The 16,330-nt window shown below is 40.4% G+C and overlaps 1 protein-coding gene across 1 annotated transcript in view; it reads right to left on the reverse strand.

Annotated features, from left to right (window-relative positions):
• CFAP43 (cilia and flagella associated protein 43) overlaps positions 1-16,330 on the reverse strand; it is a 491,704-nt gene that overhangs the window by 458,670 nt on the left and 16,704 nt on the right. The gene's annotated exons all lie outside the window — the stretch shown is intronic.

The raw sequence follows: 16,330 nt of genomic DNA on the forward strand, positions 1-16,330 counted from the left end.
CCCTACCACAGGGAAAAGCCACCGGCCCGGATGTTTTTTTCCCCAAATACTTCCACCTATTCGCCACACAGCTGAGTCCACATCTCCTTGAACTCTATCAGTCAATAGATCAGTCAGGGAACTTTTCCCAACAACTTCTGGAAGCCCCAAGATCAGGTTAAAAACCACAGACCTATTTCCCTAATAAACATAGATGTAAAATTGTACTCCCAAAATCCTAGCTACACGTCTAAACAAGTTCCTACTAACTTTAATTCACACAGATTAGGTTGGTTTCATCCCGGGCAGGGAAGCTAAAGATAATTCTATTTGCGTACTCAAAACTCTTTTTACTGCCTCTACCCACAAGCTCCCTATAGCCCTTCTCTCAACTGATGCTGAGAAGGCTTTCGACAGAGTCGACTGGGATTTCATGTGGTCGGTCCTGTCGAAACTTGGCTTCATCAATCAACATTAATTACCAGAATCAAAGCCCTTTATTCTAACCCACCGGCGTCAGTACGAGCAAACAACATCTCCTCACACAAATTCTACATCCGTAACAGCACCCGTCAAGGTTGCCTATTGTCACCTCTTCTCTTTGCCCTTACAGTTGAAACACTTGTTTCTCAAGTCAGAAACAATCCTGAAATCGAGGGAATAGAATTTGGCCCTGTTCAACAAAAATGCTTGCTGTACGCAGACGATATTATTTTCACAATTCGATCTCCACTCACTTCAATCCCTTCCCTACTGAAATAATTTGAGAATTACAAGAGGGTCTCCAATTTCTCTATAAATTTAGATAAATCAGTATTACTTCCCATCAACCTGCCTGAGGATGAAGTAACTTTTCTCTCATGCAATACCAAATTCTCACTCAACACCTCCCTACGCTACCTAGGCATTGATATCACTCTTAATACAGAGGACCTCTTCGAACACAACTAATTTCCCCTCAAAGCATAAACCCACAAACTCCTTGACACCTGGCATAAACAAAACCATCTTTCCTGGCTAGGCAGAGCCAACGCGGTGATAATGACTATACTGCCAAAATATCTATACCTCTTCCAAACACTCCCTTTAGACCTCCCACTTAGCTATCTAACAACACAACAAAACCTTATAGAATCATTCATATGGTCTCACCAAAGGCAGAGAGTGTCCAAAAAAACGTATCTCATGAAAGAGGAGGGTGGACTTAAAGTCCCCAACCTTATCTGCTACTTCAGAGCCACACACCTAGCATGTATCATTGCCTGGAACCATTCTCTTCCCTCTAAACCCTGGGTCCAGTTAGAAGCCTCCCTTATCAAATCTCCCAATATCGGCGAGATCTGCTGGATTACCAGAAAACATAGCCCCGCTTTATGTGAAACCAACTATTTCATGGCATCTACTCTTAAATCCTGGGATAAATCTATCCAACAGTATAGCAAATTATCAAGCCCAATCTCACCACTAACTTCCCTACTAAACAACCCTACAACCTGAACTCCTACCGTTATCCAATTCCATTGCTGGTCTCATACCTCTGCCAATTAACTGCCTATTTCAAAAACGGACATTTCCGAACACAAGCTAAATTATTTTAAAAAATGGTTTACTATATTCAGATACATCACGCCCTCCTATCTAACAGTCATAAACCAGACTTTACTAGACCCCTTACATCATTCGAATCCCTATGCAACACTTCATCAATACATAAATCACACATTTCCATAGTCCACAAAATTTTTAAAGGCCCCCCAATAACCCTCACACCATCGTAGATTACAAAATGGGAAAAAATAACTAAATCTTTCTCTTACAGACAAAAAATTGAGCAAAGCCTTCTTAGCAACCAAAAAATCCTCAATTTCACAGGCTATTGTGGAACTAAATTATAAGATATAATTCAGATGGTACCTTCCCCCAAAAAGACTCCACAGTATCTTCCTGAGTGCCTCCCCATAGTGCTGGAGACACTGCAGAGAGACTGGTTCACTCTCCCATATCTTCTGGTATTGCCCACTACTCAAGCTATAATGGGAAGCAATCAACACATACATCAACACACTGGGAACCAACATTGATTTGCACCCAACAACGGTCCTCTTAAATGACCTACCTAAAATCCCTTGTCTGCATCATACAAAATTACTCCAATATATAATTAACTGCGCCAAATGACTGATTCCAAGAATGTGGAAGAAGTCAACAGTCCCCACTATACAAATGTGGCTAAAAGAAATGGACTATGTCCTATCCCTAGAGAAAATCCACTAAACCTACCAAGGAAAAGCAAACCTAATAATCAGGGCCGTCTTTAATATTGACTGGACCCTGTGCAAACATTTTCTTGGGCCCCCCAGTCCATGCAATTTCACTCTCCACCCCAACATCCCAAAAAACAACTGAATCAATTTATTTTATATATTTTTTTAAATGATTAGCCCAGCAGTGGATCATCCAGTGTTGGGCTAATCATATAAAAAAAAAAAAAAAAAAAAAATATTGCAATATGTGAAACTGGACCTAAGCAGTACTAATAAGTAAATAAATCTTATAAATTTCTCTACTGTGGATTAATTAAAAAACATAATTTATGTAAGAACTTACCTGATAAATTCATTTCTTTCATATTAGCAAGAGTCCATGAGCTAGTGACGTATGGGATATACATTCCTACCAGGAGGGGCAAAGTTTCCCAAACCTCAAAATGCCTATAAATACACCCCTCACCACACCCACAATTCAGTTTAACGAATAGCCAAGAAGTGGGGTGATAAAGTACGAAAGCATATAAAATAAGGAATTGGAATAATTGTGCTTTATACAAAATCATAACCACCACAAAAAAAAGGGCGGGCCTCATGGACTCTTGCTAATATGAAAGAAATGAATTTATCAGGTAAGTTCTTACATAAATTATGTTTTCTATCATGTAATTAGCAAGAGTCCATGAGCTAGTGACGTATGGGATAATGATTACCCAAGATGTGGATCTTTCCACACAAGAGTCACTAGAGAGGGAGGGATAAAATAAAGACAGCCAATTCCTGCTGAAAATAATCCACACCCAAAATAAAGTTTAACGAAAAACATAAGCAGAAGATTCAAACTGAAACTGCTGCCTGAAGTACTTTTCTACCAAAAACTGCTTCAGAAGAAGAAAATACATCAAAATGGTAGAATTTAGTAAAAGTATGCAAAGAGGACCAAGTTGCAGCTTTGCAAATCTGATCAACAGAAGCTTCATTCCTAAACGCCCAGGAAGTAGAAACTGACCTAGTAGAATGAGCTGTAATTCTCTGAGGCGGAGTTTTACCCGACTCAACATAGGTAAGATGAATTAAAGATTTCAACCAAGATGCCAAAGAAATGGCAGAAGCTTTCTGGCCTTTTCTAGAACCGGAAAAGATAACAAATAGACTAGAAGTCTTTCTGAAAGATTTAGTAGCTTCAACATAATATTTCAAAGCTCTAACAACATCCAAAGAATGCCACGATTTCTCCTTAGAATTCTTAGGATTAGGACATAATGAAGGAACCACAATTTCTCTACTAATGTTGTTGGAATTCACAACTTTAGGTAAAAATTCAAAGAAGTTCGCAACACCGCCTTATCCTGATGAAAAAATCAGAAAAGGAGACTCACAAGAAAGAGCAGATAATTCAGAAACTCTTCTGGCAGAAGAGATGGCCAAAAGGAACAAAACTTTCCAAGAAAGTAATTTAATGTCCAATGAATGCATAGGTTCAAACTGAGGAGCTTGAAGAGCCCCCAGAACCAAATTCAAACTCCAAGGAGGAGAAATTGACTTAATGACAGGTTTTATACGAACCAAAGCTTGTACAAAACAATTAATATCAGGAAGAATAGCAATCTTTCTGTGAAAAAGAACAGAAAGAGCAGAGATTTGTCCTTTCAAGGAACTTGCGGACAAACCTTTATCTAAACCATCCTGAAGAAACTGTAAAATTCTCGGAATTCTGAAAGAATGCCAAGAAAAATGATGAGAAATACACCAAGAAATATAAGTCTTCCAGACTCTATAATATATCTCTCTAGATACAGATTTACGAGCCTGTAACATAGTATTAATCACAGCGTCAGAGAAACCTCTTTGACGAAGAATCAAGCGTTCAATCTCCATACCTTTAAATTTAAGGATTTCAGATCCTGATGGAAAAAAGGACCTTGTGACAGAAGGTCTGGTCTTAACGGAAGAGTCCACGGTTGGCAAGAGGCCATCCGGACAAGATCCGCACACCAAAACCTGTGAGGCCATGCCGGAGCTACCAGCAGAACAAACGAGCATTCCTTCAGAATCTTGGAGATTACTCTTGGAAGAAGAACTAGAGGCGGAAAGATATAGGCAGGATGATACTTCCAAGGAAGTGATAATGCATCCACTGCCTCCGCCTGAGGATCCCGGGATCTGGACAGATACCTGGGAAGTTTCTTGTTTAGATGGGACGCCATCAAATCTATTTCTGGAAGTTCCCACATTTGAACGATCTGAAGAAATACCTCTGGGTGAAGAGACCATTCGCCCGGATGCAACGTTTGGCGACTGAGATAATCCGCTCCCAATTGTCTACACCTGGGATATGAACCGCAGAGATTAGACAGGAGCTGGATTCCGCCCAAACCAAAATTCGAGATACTTCTTTCATAGCCAGAAGGCCTGTGAGTTCTCCTTGATGATTGATGTATGCCACAGTTGTGACATTGTCTGTCTGAAAACAAATGAACGATTCTCTCTCCAGAAGAGGCCAAAACTGAAGAGCTCTGAAAATTGCACGGAGTTCCAAAAAATTGATCGGTAATCTCACCTCCTGAGATTCCCAACTCCTTGTGCGTCAGAGATCCCCACACAGCCTCCCCAACCCTATGAGACTTGCATCTGTTGAAATTACAGTCCAGGTCGGAAGCACAAAAGAAGCCCCCTGAATTAAACGATGGTGATCTGTCCACCACGTTAGAGAGTGTCGAACAATCGGTTTTAAAGATATAATTGAGATATCTTTGTGTAATCCTTTGTACCATTGATTCAGCATACAAAGCTGAAGAGGTCGCATGTGAAAACGAGCAAAGGGGATCGCGTCCGATGCAGCAGTCATAAGACCTAAGAATTTCCATGCATAAGGCTACCGAAGGGAATGATTGTGACTGAAGGTTTCGACAAGCTGCCATCAGTTTTAGACGCCCTCTTGTCTGTTTAAAGACAGAGTCATGGATACTGAATCTATTTGGAACCCAGATAAGGTTACCCTATGTCTGAGGAATCAATGAACTTTTTGGTAAATTGATCCTCCAACCATGATCTTGAAGAAACAACACAAGTCGATTCGTATGAAATTCTGCTAAATGTAAAGACTGAGCAAGTACCAAGATATCGTCCAAATAAGGAAATACCAACAATACCCTGTTCTCTGATTACAGACAGAAGGGCAACGCTGAACCTTTGTAAAAATTCTTGGAGCTGTAGCAAGGCCCAAACGGCAGAGCCACAAACTGGTAATGCTTGTCCAGAAAAGAGAATCTCAGGAAACCGATAATGATTCCGGATGAATCGGAATATGCAGATATGCATCCTGTAAATCTATTGTGGACATATAATTCCCTTGCTGAACAAAAGGCAAGATAGTCCTTTACAGTTACCATCTTGAACGTTGGTATACCTTACATAACGATTCAATATTTTTAGATCCAGAACTGGTCTGAAGGAATTCTCCTTCTTTGGTACAATGAAGAGATTTGAATAAAACCCCATCCCCTGTTCCTGAACTGGAACTGGCATTAATTACTCCAGTCAACTCTAGATCTGAAACACAATTCAGAATGCTTGAGCTTTTACTGGATTTACTGGGACACGGGAAAGAAAAAAATCTCTTTGCAGGCAGGTCTCATCTTGAAACCAATTCTGTACCCTTCTGAAACAATGTTCTGAATCCAAAGATTGTGAACAGAATTGATCCAAATTTCTTTGAAAAAACGTAACTGCCCCCTACCAGCTGAGCTGGAATGAGGGCCGCCCCGCACCTTCATGTGGACTTAGAAGCAGGCTTTGCCTTTCTGGCTGGCTTGGATTTATTCCAGATTGGAGATGGTTTCCAAACTGAAACTGCTCATGAGGATGAAGGATCAGGTTTTTGTTCTTTGTTGAAACGAAAGGAACGAAAACGATTATTAGCTCTGTTTTTACCCTTAGATTTTTTATACTGTGGTAAAAAGTTCCTTTCCCACCAGTAACAGTTGAAATACTAGAATCCAACTGGAACCAAATAATTTGTTACCCTGGAAAGAAATGGAAAGTAGGAGTTGATTTAGAAGCCATATCAGCATTCCAAGTCTTAAGCCATAAAGCTCTTTCTAGCTAAATAGCTAGAGACATAAACCTGCATCAACTCTGATAATATCAAAGATGGCATCACAGATAAAATTATTAGCATGCTGAAGAAGAATAATAATATCATGAGAATCATGATGTGTTACTTGTTGCGCTAAGGTTTCCAACCAAAAAGTTGAAGCTGCAGCAACATCAGCCAAAGATATAGCAGGTCTAAGAAGATTACCTGAACACAGATAAGCTTTTCTTAGAAAGGACTCAATTTTCCTATCTAAAGGATCCTTAAACGAAGTACCATCTGACGTAGGAATAGTAGTACGTTTAGCAAGGGTAGAAATAGCCCCATCAACTTTAGGGATTTTGTCCCAAAATTCTAATCTGTCAGACGGCACAGGATATAATTGCTTAAAACGTTTAGAGGGAGTAAATGAATTACCCAATTTATCCCATTCTTTGGAAATTACTGCAGAAATAGCATTAGGAACAGGAAAAACTTCTGGAATAACCACAGGAGATTTAAATACCTTATCCAAACGTTTAGAATTAGTATCAAGAGGACCAGAATCCTCTATTTCTAAAGCAATTAGAACTTCTTTAAGTAAAGAACGAATAAATTCCATTTTAAATAAATATGAAGATTTATCAGCATCAACCTCTGAGACAGAATCCTCTGAACCAGAAGAGTCATCAGAATCAGAATGATGATGTTCATTTAAAAATTCATCTGTAGGGAGAGAAGTTTTAAAAGATTTTTTACGTTTACTAGAAGGAGAAATAACAGACATAGCCTTCTTTATGGATTCAGAAACAAAATCTCTTATGTTATCAGGAACATTCTGCACCTTAGATGTTGAAGGAACTGCAACAGGCAATGGTACTTTAACTTTAACAAGTTTGTCATGACAATCAATACAAACAACAGCTGGAGGAATAGCTACCAAAAGTTTACAGCAGATACACTTAGCTTTGGTAGATCCAGCACTAGACAGCGATTTTCCTGTAGTATCTTCTGACTCAGATGCAACGTGAGACATCTTGCAATATGTAAGAGAAAAAACAACAACATATAAAGCAAAATTGATCAAATTCCTTAAATGACAGTTTCAGGAATGGGAAAAAATGCCAAAGAACAAGCTTCTAGCAACCAGAAGCAATAAAAAATGAGACTTAAATAATGTGGAGACAAAAGCGACGCCCATATTTTTTAGCGCCAAATAAGACGCCCACATTATTTGGCGCCTAAATGCTTTTTTGGCGCCAAAAATGACGCCACATCCGGAACGCCGACATTTTTGGCGCAAAATAACGTCAAAAAATGACGCAACTTCCGGCGACACGTATGACGCCGGAAACAGAAAAGAATTTTTGCGCCAAAAAAGTCCGCGCCAAGAATGACGCAATAAAATGAAGCATTTTCAGCCCCCGCGAGCCTAACAGCCCACAGGGAAAAAAGTCAAATTTTTGAAGGTAAGAAAAAATGATTAAATCAAATGCATTATCCCAAATATGAAACTGACTGTCTGAAAAATAAGGAAAGTTGAACATTCTGAGTCAAGGCAAATAAATGTTTGAATACATATATTTAGAACTTTATAAACAAAGTGCCCAACCATAGCTTAGAGTGTCACAGAAAATAAGATTTACTTACCCCAGGACACTCATCTACATGTTTGTAGAAAGCCAAACCAGTACTGAAACGAGAATCAGCAGAGGTAATGGTATATATAAGAGTATATCGTCGATCTGAAATGGGAGGTAAGAGATGAATCTCTACGACCGATAACAGAGAACCTATGAAATAGACCCCGTAGAAGGAGATCACTGCATTCAAATAGGCAATACTCTCCTCACATCCCTCTGACATTCACTGCACGCTGAGAGGAAAACCGGGCTCCAACTTGCTGCGGAGCGCATATCATTTTAGAATCTAGCACAAACTTACTTCACCACCTCCATCGGAGGCAAAGTTTGTAAAACTGAATTGTGGGTGTGGTGAGGGGTGTATTTATAGGCATTTTGAGGTTTGGGAAACTTTGCCCCTCCTGGTAGGAATGTATATCCCATACGTCACTAGCTCATGGACTCTTGCTAATTACATGAAAGAAATATTAACTAATTAATTAAAGGTTGGTTTTTAATTTATTTATATATATTTTTTAAGTACATAAATATTTAATGCAATGCACAGCATCGCATAGTAAAAATCAGTGGTGGACCTAATGTCTACAGGGCCCCAGTGCAAGAATTTATTTTGGGCCCCCCTAAAAGCATCTCACCAGTTTTGGGATATTCACTACATATTTATTGTTTAGACAGCCACTGTACAGCAAAATTACCACTTTCATGAATACCAAGGGAATGCCTAACATAACAAACTCCCCAAACCCATATACACACACACTCTCCAGAGCATACACATATACATGTACACACACACACTTTTCAGAGCATACACATATACATGTACACAAAAAAACACACTCTCCAGAGCATACACATATACACACAAACACACACTACACAGCATACACATATACATGCACACACAACAAACACTACACAGCATACACATATTCATGTACACTCAAACACACACTCTCCAGAGCATACACATATACAAGTACACACAAACACACACTCTCCAGAGTATACACATATATGCACAAACACACACTTTCCAGAGCATACACATGCACACACAAACACACACTCTCCAGAGCATACACATGTACACACAAACAAACACTACAGAGCACACACAAATTTATGTACACACTCTATATAATTCAATATTAAAAATACAAAGTATGTGTGCACTGGGCAGTATACTGAGGTGTGTCTGACCTGTAAGGGGGGATCCTGACATTTGGGGAGAACAAGATCAGCTATGGATCATCTAATCAACCAAGCTGATGCTTTTCAATGTGATTCTGGTCTGAGGTTAGCTGATTATATAGATTTAGGGCTAGTTAAAGAGATTTAGGGCAGCCAACAGGAGCAAAGCAAGGTGAAGACTGAGGAGGAAGCATGGAGGTGCAGGCAAATAAAAGTTTACTGACTGGAACAGCAGAACTACTATGGGAAGCTGTAAAATCTGAGACAGAGAGAAAGATCTATAAAAATAAACCTTACCTTAATGTGTGAAGTATCAGTATGACACTATACATCAGCCACCGGAGCACATGTGGGGAGGGGCGTGTGTGCACTTATTCTTCCCACTGACACCTTTCTACAAAGCACTGTTCCCCTAACAAACTTCATTTAGTTGATCTGAGGGGCACATCAGAAAGAGCAAGGCTAAGGGGACTGGATGTTGTCTGTCCAAGGCTGCATGGATACAGTGTGAGATGAGTCACACAGCCTCAAGACTGAAGAGAGCAGTGTATGCAGCTGCACAGATGCTCAAATCCTCACGTGCCTGCGCTCCAGCTTTCTGCTGCATGCGCCTACAGTCAGTCCTATCCTAAACAATCCCCACCACCTGAGCAGTTACCTGGTAACAGTGGTAACCCCAGCAGGACCTTTTCTTATGCAGTGGATTGGCTGGATGCCGAGTTAGGGCTTAGCATTCAGTGCTGCACAGTGCACACCTAAAACAGCACATGGCACTAGCTTGGCATGTCACATGATACCGGCACAGTCTGGCACAGTTTCTCACAAATAAATGTAAGCAGAGACCTTTTGACTGTGACAGTATCAGGACTGACATCAGCAGTCTGGCATGAACCAAAAAAAGTTTTTGTTTTTTTTAGGACTCTTGGGCCCCACAACAAAGACTGGGCCCTGGGCAGCTGCCCCTTTTGCCCTGTGTTAAAGACGGCCCTGCTAATACTTGACATTATTTTTCTCCAGGAACAAAAAACAATACCCTAAATCAATGCATCAATAAAACCCGACCCTTCAAAACGAATTCCACCCAGGTAATTTCACACCACATGACGTCATAGCCTCGGAGGTAGTCCCGCCTATTCCCATAACCCTTCCGCCCCTCCCCTCCTTTCTATCCTTTACTCTCCCCTGTTTCTCTTCTTTTTCCTCCTTCACCTTCATTTAGTTTATTTATTTATTTTTTCTCAAGTTTATTCTTCCCATTGATGAGCTGTCAACATGATAACAATGCCTTTGTCAGTCCTCACTCTGAAAAGGGGACCCTCTATATTGTAATTTTATTCCAATTTCTCTCACATGATGACGTATTTTATTACAAAATATATTGTTATGGACTTGGATGTTCGATCCTCCCGTGAGGAGCCACTGGACTGTTGAAAGGAAAATGGACCCTTAACAAATGGCCCCACTACTCCTAAGATGTCTATATTATACAACTGCTCATCATTATCCTCGTTATGTTCTTTCTTTTATTGTTTGTTGTAAATTTTAAAAAAAATGCAATAAAAAATAATTTAAACAAAAAAACAAAAACAAAGGAGGACCTGTAAGTACTTGCACTCATTTACACAGACTATATTGAAGTTATATACAAATAACTAAATTGCAGCTTGATTTAAAATCCTAATGTTTAAAAAATGCTAGGATTTACCAGCGCTAAAAATAAAGATGACTTTCATTCACTAGTTTAAAAAAAAACTTTGTAAAAGTCACCTATATTTTGCTGCAGCTTCACTGCTAACCTAAGAGCCTTCTGCTCAATGCCCAGTGCCGTATGGTAGGCACGGCTATTGGCTTAGAGGTGTAAACGTCACCTTGTTAAAAAAATGTATCTGTGCCGTGACCAGCCGGAGGCACTTAGGTTAGCAGTGTAGCTGCTGCAAAATAAAGGTAACTTTTACAAAGTTTTTTTTTAAACTCGTGAATGAAAGTCACCTTTATTTTTAGTGCTGATAAATCCTAGGGTTTTTGAAATGGTATGATTTACCATCACTTTAATTACTTTGAATCCACTCCTCCTAATCCCTAGGGATATTTTGTAGGCAAACCTGATCTAACTCTTTTGAACTCTCTTTATTCATTCTTATTGCAGCAGCCACTATGATGATTTCATTATGAGGGACACTATACTGATTTTTACCTATAGCAGTGATTGCTATGGAGTCAGCCTGGGACTATTCATTTTGTAGAATAGAGGAAATCCCTTGTTGTTTTTATTATGTATGGTGGAATGTGTAGTCATAAAAAAATTTTATTTTTGTAATTTATGTTGTATTGATTATATTTTTTTCTTCGAATGACTAGATACACCTGGAAAGGATTGCCTTTTTTGTTAATGCATTTTTGGTTTACTGCATTTTGGTTACAGGAAAATAGCAGGATAGTGCACAATATTCACTCTTCCAGCCTAGCAAATGGTCAAAAGAAAAAGAACCTTCAAGATAACAGTTCAATATCAACACTATATAGAGGTTCAAAAGGCTGACCCTGAAGAACAAGGGTTTAAATAAACACAAGCTGCACAGAAACGGGAGCCATAGCTTTGTAACTGCACCGCACCTGTCCTGAAATCTTGCAGACACCTGCCTGCGCCCTTTGGATCCCTGGACTCCTGTGCATTCTGGCCAAGGATCGCCCTTGCTGTTGCTGTGGTGTTGTGAGTCTGCCAGACGACTCTTAAGATCTGGCCTGCCTGTTGAGCACTCTGAGTGCCATATGTCACGTGAGTAGGATTGATCAGCCTGTGATTCTGCCTGTGTGATTAATTGATCTATACCATGAGGCGATTTCTATCCTTTTGTATCTTAGAATCCTGCTTGTCTGGTGTGACATTCTAGAAGAGCTGCCTGACATTCTGGTATCACATTGTCTGTTGGAGATTGGTCTTCCACTGCTACGGTTTTAGGAGAGACTTTGGTATAACATTGGACTGAGTCCTAATAGCAACATCTTGTGCACTACTTATTTTATTTTATCTCCATTATATATGATTACATTCACACTGGTGTCATTCTTCATCTGTGATATTCCATAATGTATGATACACCTTGTGTTTTATTAATGGTGATATTTTATCCTATAGGTTTATATTGTCATATATTGCCCTTTATTAAAAGTTTTGTTCTTGCCACTTTTTGATACTCTCTGTGCTCCCTCTGTTAAATACTTTTAGCATCTTCTTAGGTTAGGCGCCTCTTATTGATATAGTTCAGGACACAGTGAGTTTGTGTCCTGAAATATCTTATTGTAATTTTTAAAGATAAGATTTCCAGAGTGGCAAACTCTAAAACACTTATCTATTAATTCCTTGATTGTAGCTTTCTCCAATACTCGTATACTGTGATGGATTGTAACATTTCCATTTAATTACAATCTAAAAAACCCTGTATTTCTGGTGCTGGTATGACTTGTGACTGTCAGGCTCACTCACTGTAAAAATGGGTAATCACTAGAAGCAGTAGCCGTTAGGCTAAAAACGAAGAGGAACTCTAAGGCAGCTCTTCCACTTTCCTGTTTAACTTAGAGGGACAAGTGACGCTCATTTGGAAAGCAGGTAACTCCTTTTTCAAATAAGAGGTCTCATTTTCCTCCAGCATAAAAGTAATCATAATAGGAAATGGTGATCATCTAGATATCACAGGGATTTTAATTGTACTCCCTATCTTTTCCTCTTATTTACTTAGACCCCTCATTTGAAAGAAGAAAGTTTTAATTTTTGGTTATAGGGGTCACATTCCCCTCTAATTTGTAGGTAAATAATGTGATAATGTTCGTAATGGTGATTACCTACCTGCTGAGTACCTTTTTTTTTCTTGAGGACGAAAGGGATCTTTTTTAGTACCCCTATAAACTACTATTAGAGACAATAGAGGCCATTTTAGAAAAAGAAAATCACCACTCTCCAGAAAGGGATCTCATACCCCTGTGCTTAGTATGAGATAAAAATAGGAATCTTTACGTAATGTATTTACTATACAGGGACACTTACCTAAATAAAGAATGAAACACAAACACGCAAGCATTACCCCTCATATGAAAGAGGGAATTACCCTTTTTCAGAGGACTTGTGTGTCAAAGGGCCCTAGCATTCAATATATGCACTAAAATGATGCAAGTGATGCCTACTTATTTTGCCTATTTAAGAGCAAGAGTAAAATATGAGGTCACATGTTCTGGTGGCTTTCAGGTGTGACCACCTAATAAAGCCATAAACATATACAACTTCAGATGGTAAGATTTGGCAACTTGAGCAGTAATGTGCACTCGTATTACAAGTTGAAAGTAAATGCGATTGCTCAAACCTAAATCGCATATACCGCTCAAACTTTTTACACAACCTTAAAGAGTTTTTCCTGCGGAAACAGTTGCACTAAACTACATTATTAACCCCTAAACCGCCACACTCCCACATCGCAAACTACCAATCTACACTATTAACCCCTAAACATCCACATAGCCCATTGCAAAGTCTCCTTCTACACTATTAGCCACTAACCCCCCACACACCTACATCGCAAAGTCCCTTTCTACACTATTTAACCCCTATCCCGCCACATTGCAAATAGTGATGTTGCGAATAGTTCGCCGGCGAACATAGCATGTTCGCGTTCGCCGCGGCGGGAGAACATATGCGATGTTCGATCCGCCCCTTATTCGTCATCATTGAGTAATACTTTGACCCTGTACGTCACAGTCAGCAGGCACATTCCAGCCAATCAGCAGCAGACCCTCCCTCCCAGACCCTCCTACCTCCTGGACAGCATCCATTTTAGATTCATTCGGAAGCTGCATTCTTAGGGAGAGGAGGGACAGTGTAGCTGCTGCTGATTAATAGGGAAATCGATAGCTAGGCTAGTGTATTCAGTGTCCACTACAGTCCTGAAGGACTCATCTGATCTCTGCTGTAAGGACAGCACCCCAAAAAGCCCTTTTTAGGGCTGTTTTTTTTTTTTTTCCTGTGTAATCTAATTGCAGTTGCCTGCCTGCCAGCGTGTGTGTGAGGCTCACAGCGGATACTGTGCCGACTTGCCCAGTGCCACCACTCATATCTGGTGTAACAGTAGTGTAGATTTTAAAAAAAACAAACACTTTTTTGACTGTGTTAAATAATAGCAGTCAGTTTCCTTCATACGTGTGCGTTTCAGTGCCTGCCTGCCAGGGCACAGTGTCACCCCAGTGCAACTCATATCTGGTGTAACAGTAGTGTAGATTAAAAAAAAAAAAAAACACTTTTTTGACTGTGTTAAATAATAGCAGTCAGTTTCCTTCATACGTGTGCGTTTCAGTGCCTGCCAGCCAGGGCACAGTGTCACCCCAGTGCCACCACTCATATCTGGTGTAAAAGTAGTGTAGATTTTAAAAAACAACAACACTTTTTTGACAATGTTAAATAATAGCAGTCAGTTTCCTTCACACGTGTGCGTTTCAGTGCCTGCCTGCCAGGGCACAGTGTCACCCCAGTGCAACTCATATCTGGTGTAACAGTAGTGTAGATTTAAAAAAACAACACTTTTTTGACTGTGTTAAATAATAGCAGTCAGTTTCCTTCACACGTGTGCGTTTCAGTGCCTGTCTGCCAGGGCACAGTGTCACCCCAGTGCAACTCATATCTGGTGTAACAGTAGTGCAGATTTAAAAAACAACAACACTTTTTTGACTGTGTTAAATAATAGCAGTCAGTTTCCTTCACACGTGTGCGTTTCAGTGCCTGCCTGCCAGGGCACAGTGTCACCCCAGTGCAACTCATATCTGGTGTAACAGTAGTGTACATTTAAAAAAAAAATACAATTTTGACTGTAATAGATTGAATAGCCGTTAGTTGTCTGCAAGTGTGTGTGTCAGGCCTACAGCGTCTACTCTGCCAACTTCTGCCAGTGCACAGTGCCACTCATATCTGTTGTCACAGTAGCTTGCACGCATAGTAGCACTAATCGAAAAAAAAATGACAGGCAGAGGCAGGCCACCCCGCAGGGGCCGTCGTGTTCGTGGTGCTGTGATTCCCTTTGGCCCTAGAATAATGCCCAGTGTTCAGAGGCCACGTACCCTGAACTCGAACATTTCTGAGGACATAGTTGACTGGCTAACACAGGACACCCAATCTTCTACGGCTTCCGCTCGGAACCTTGACGCACCATCCTCCTCCAGCTTAGCTTCGGGCACCTCTCAAGTTACCACTCGCCCGCCTGCCGCCACCACCAACACTAGCACCACAGCCGCTTCACTTGATCTGTCAGAGGAGTTATTTACACATCAGTTGGAAGAAATGAGTGATAGTGATGCGCAACCATTATTGCCAGCGTATGTAGATAACAGGGATATGTCTCAGTCAGGCAGCATTACACACATGGAACTGATAAGAATAGTACTACTTAACACACCACTCCTATCTGGTGGCACATTAGATTGCACGCGCAGTGCCCCAAATTTGAAGTAGGAGGACCGACCAAGCATCTTTTTCCATCTCCCGGTTCCTAAAATCGATGCCATATACACGTCCCCTGATAGGGGACGTAACAGGGATTAAACTGATAGGAATAGTACTACTTAACACACCTTATAATAACGCAGAGAGAGGCAATGCAGAGAGAGGAGTCTGAAGAAGAGGAGTCAGAGGAGGAAGGTGGCTTTGAGGAGGTGGAAGACCAAACACAGCAGGCGTCCCAGGGGGCTTGTTGTCACCTTTCGGGGACCCTTGGTGTTGTACGTGGCTGGTTGGAGGAAGAGACCTTCAATGACATCAGTGAGGATAAGGAACGGGACATGGCTAGCTTGGTATCCAACCTTGTGCAATGGGGAGTTTGCGGTTGTGCAAATGGACTGTTTGCGGTTGTTTGCGGTGCGTTAAAGGGACAGTCTAGGCCAAAATAAACTTTCATGATTCAGATAGAGCATGTAATTTTAAACAATTTTCCAGTTTACTTTTATCACCAATTTTGCTTTGTTCTCTTGGTATTCTTAGTTGAAAGCTTAACCTAGGAGGTTCATATGCTAATTTCTTAGACCTTGAAGCCCACCTCTTTCAGATTGCATTTTAACAGTTTTTCACCACTAGAGGGTGTTAGTTCACGTATTTCCAATAGATAACACTGTGCTCGTGCACTAGAAGTTATCTGGGAGCA

This window comes from Bombina bombina, chromosome 6, assembly GCF_027579735.1.
Source record: "Bombina bombina isolate aBomBom1 chromosome 6, aBomBom1.pri, whole genome shotgun sequence".
In the NCBI taxonomy this organism is placed as follows: domain Eukaryota; kingdom Metazoa; phylum Chordata; class Amphibia; order Anura; family Bombinatoridae; genus Bombina; species Bombina bombina.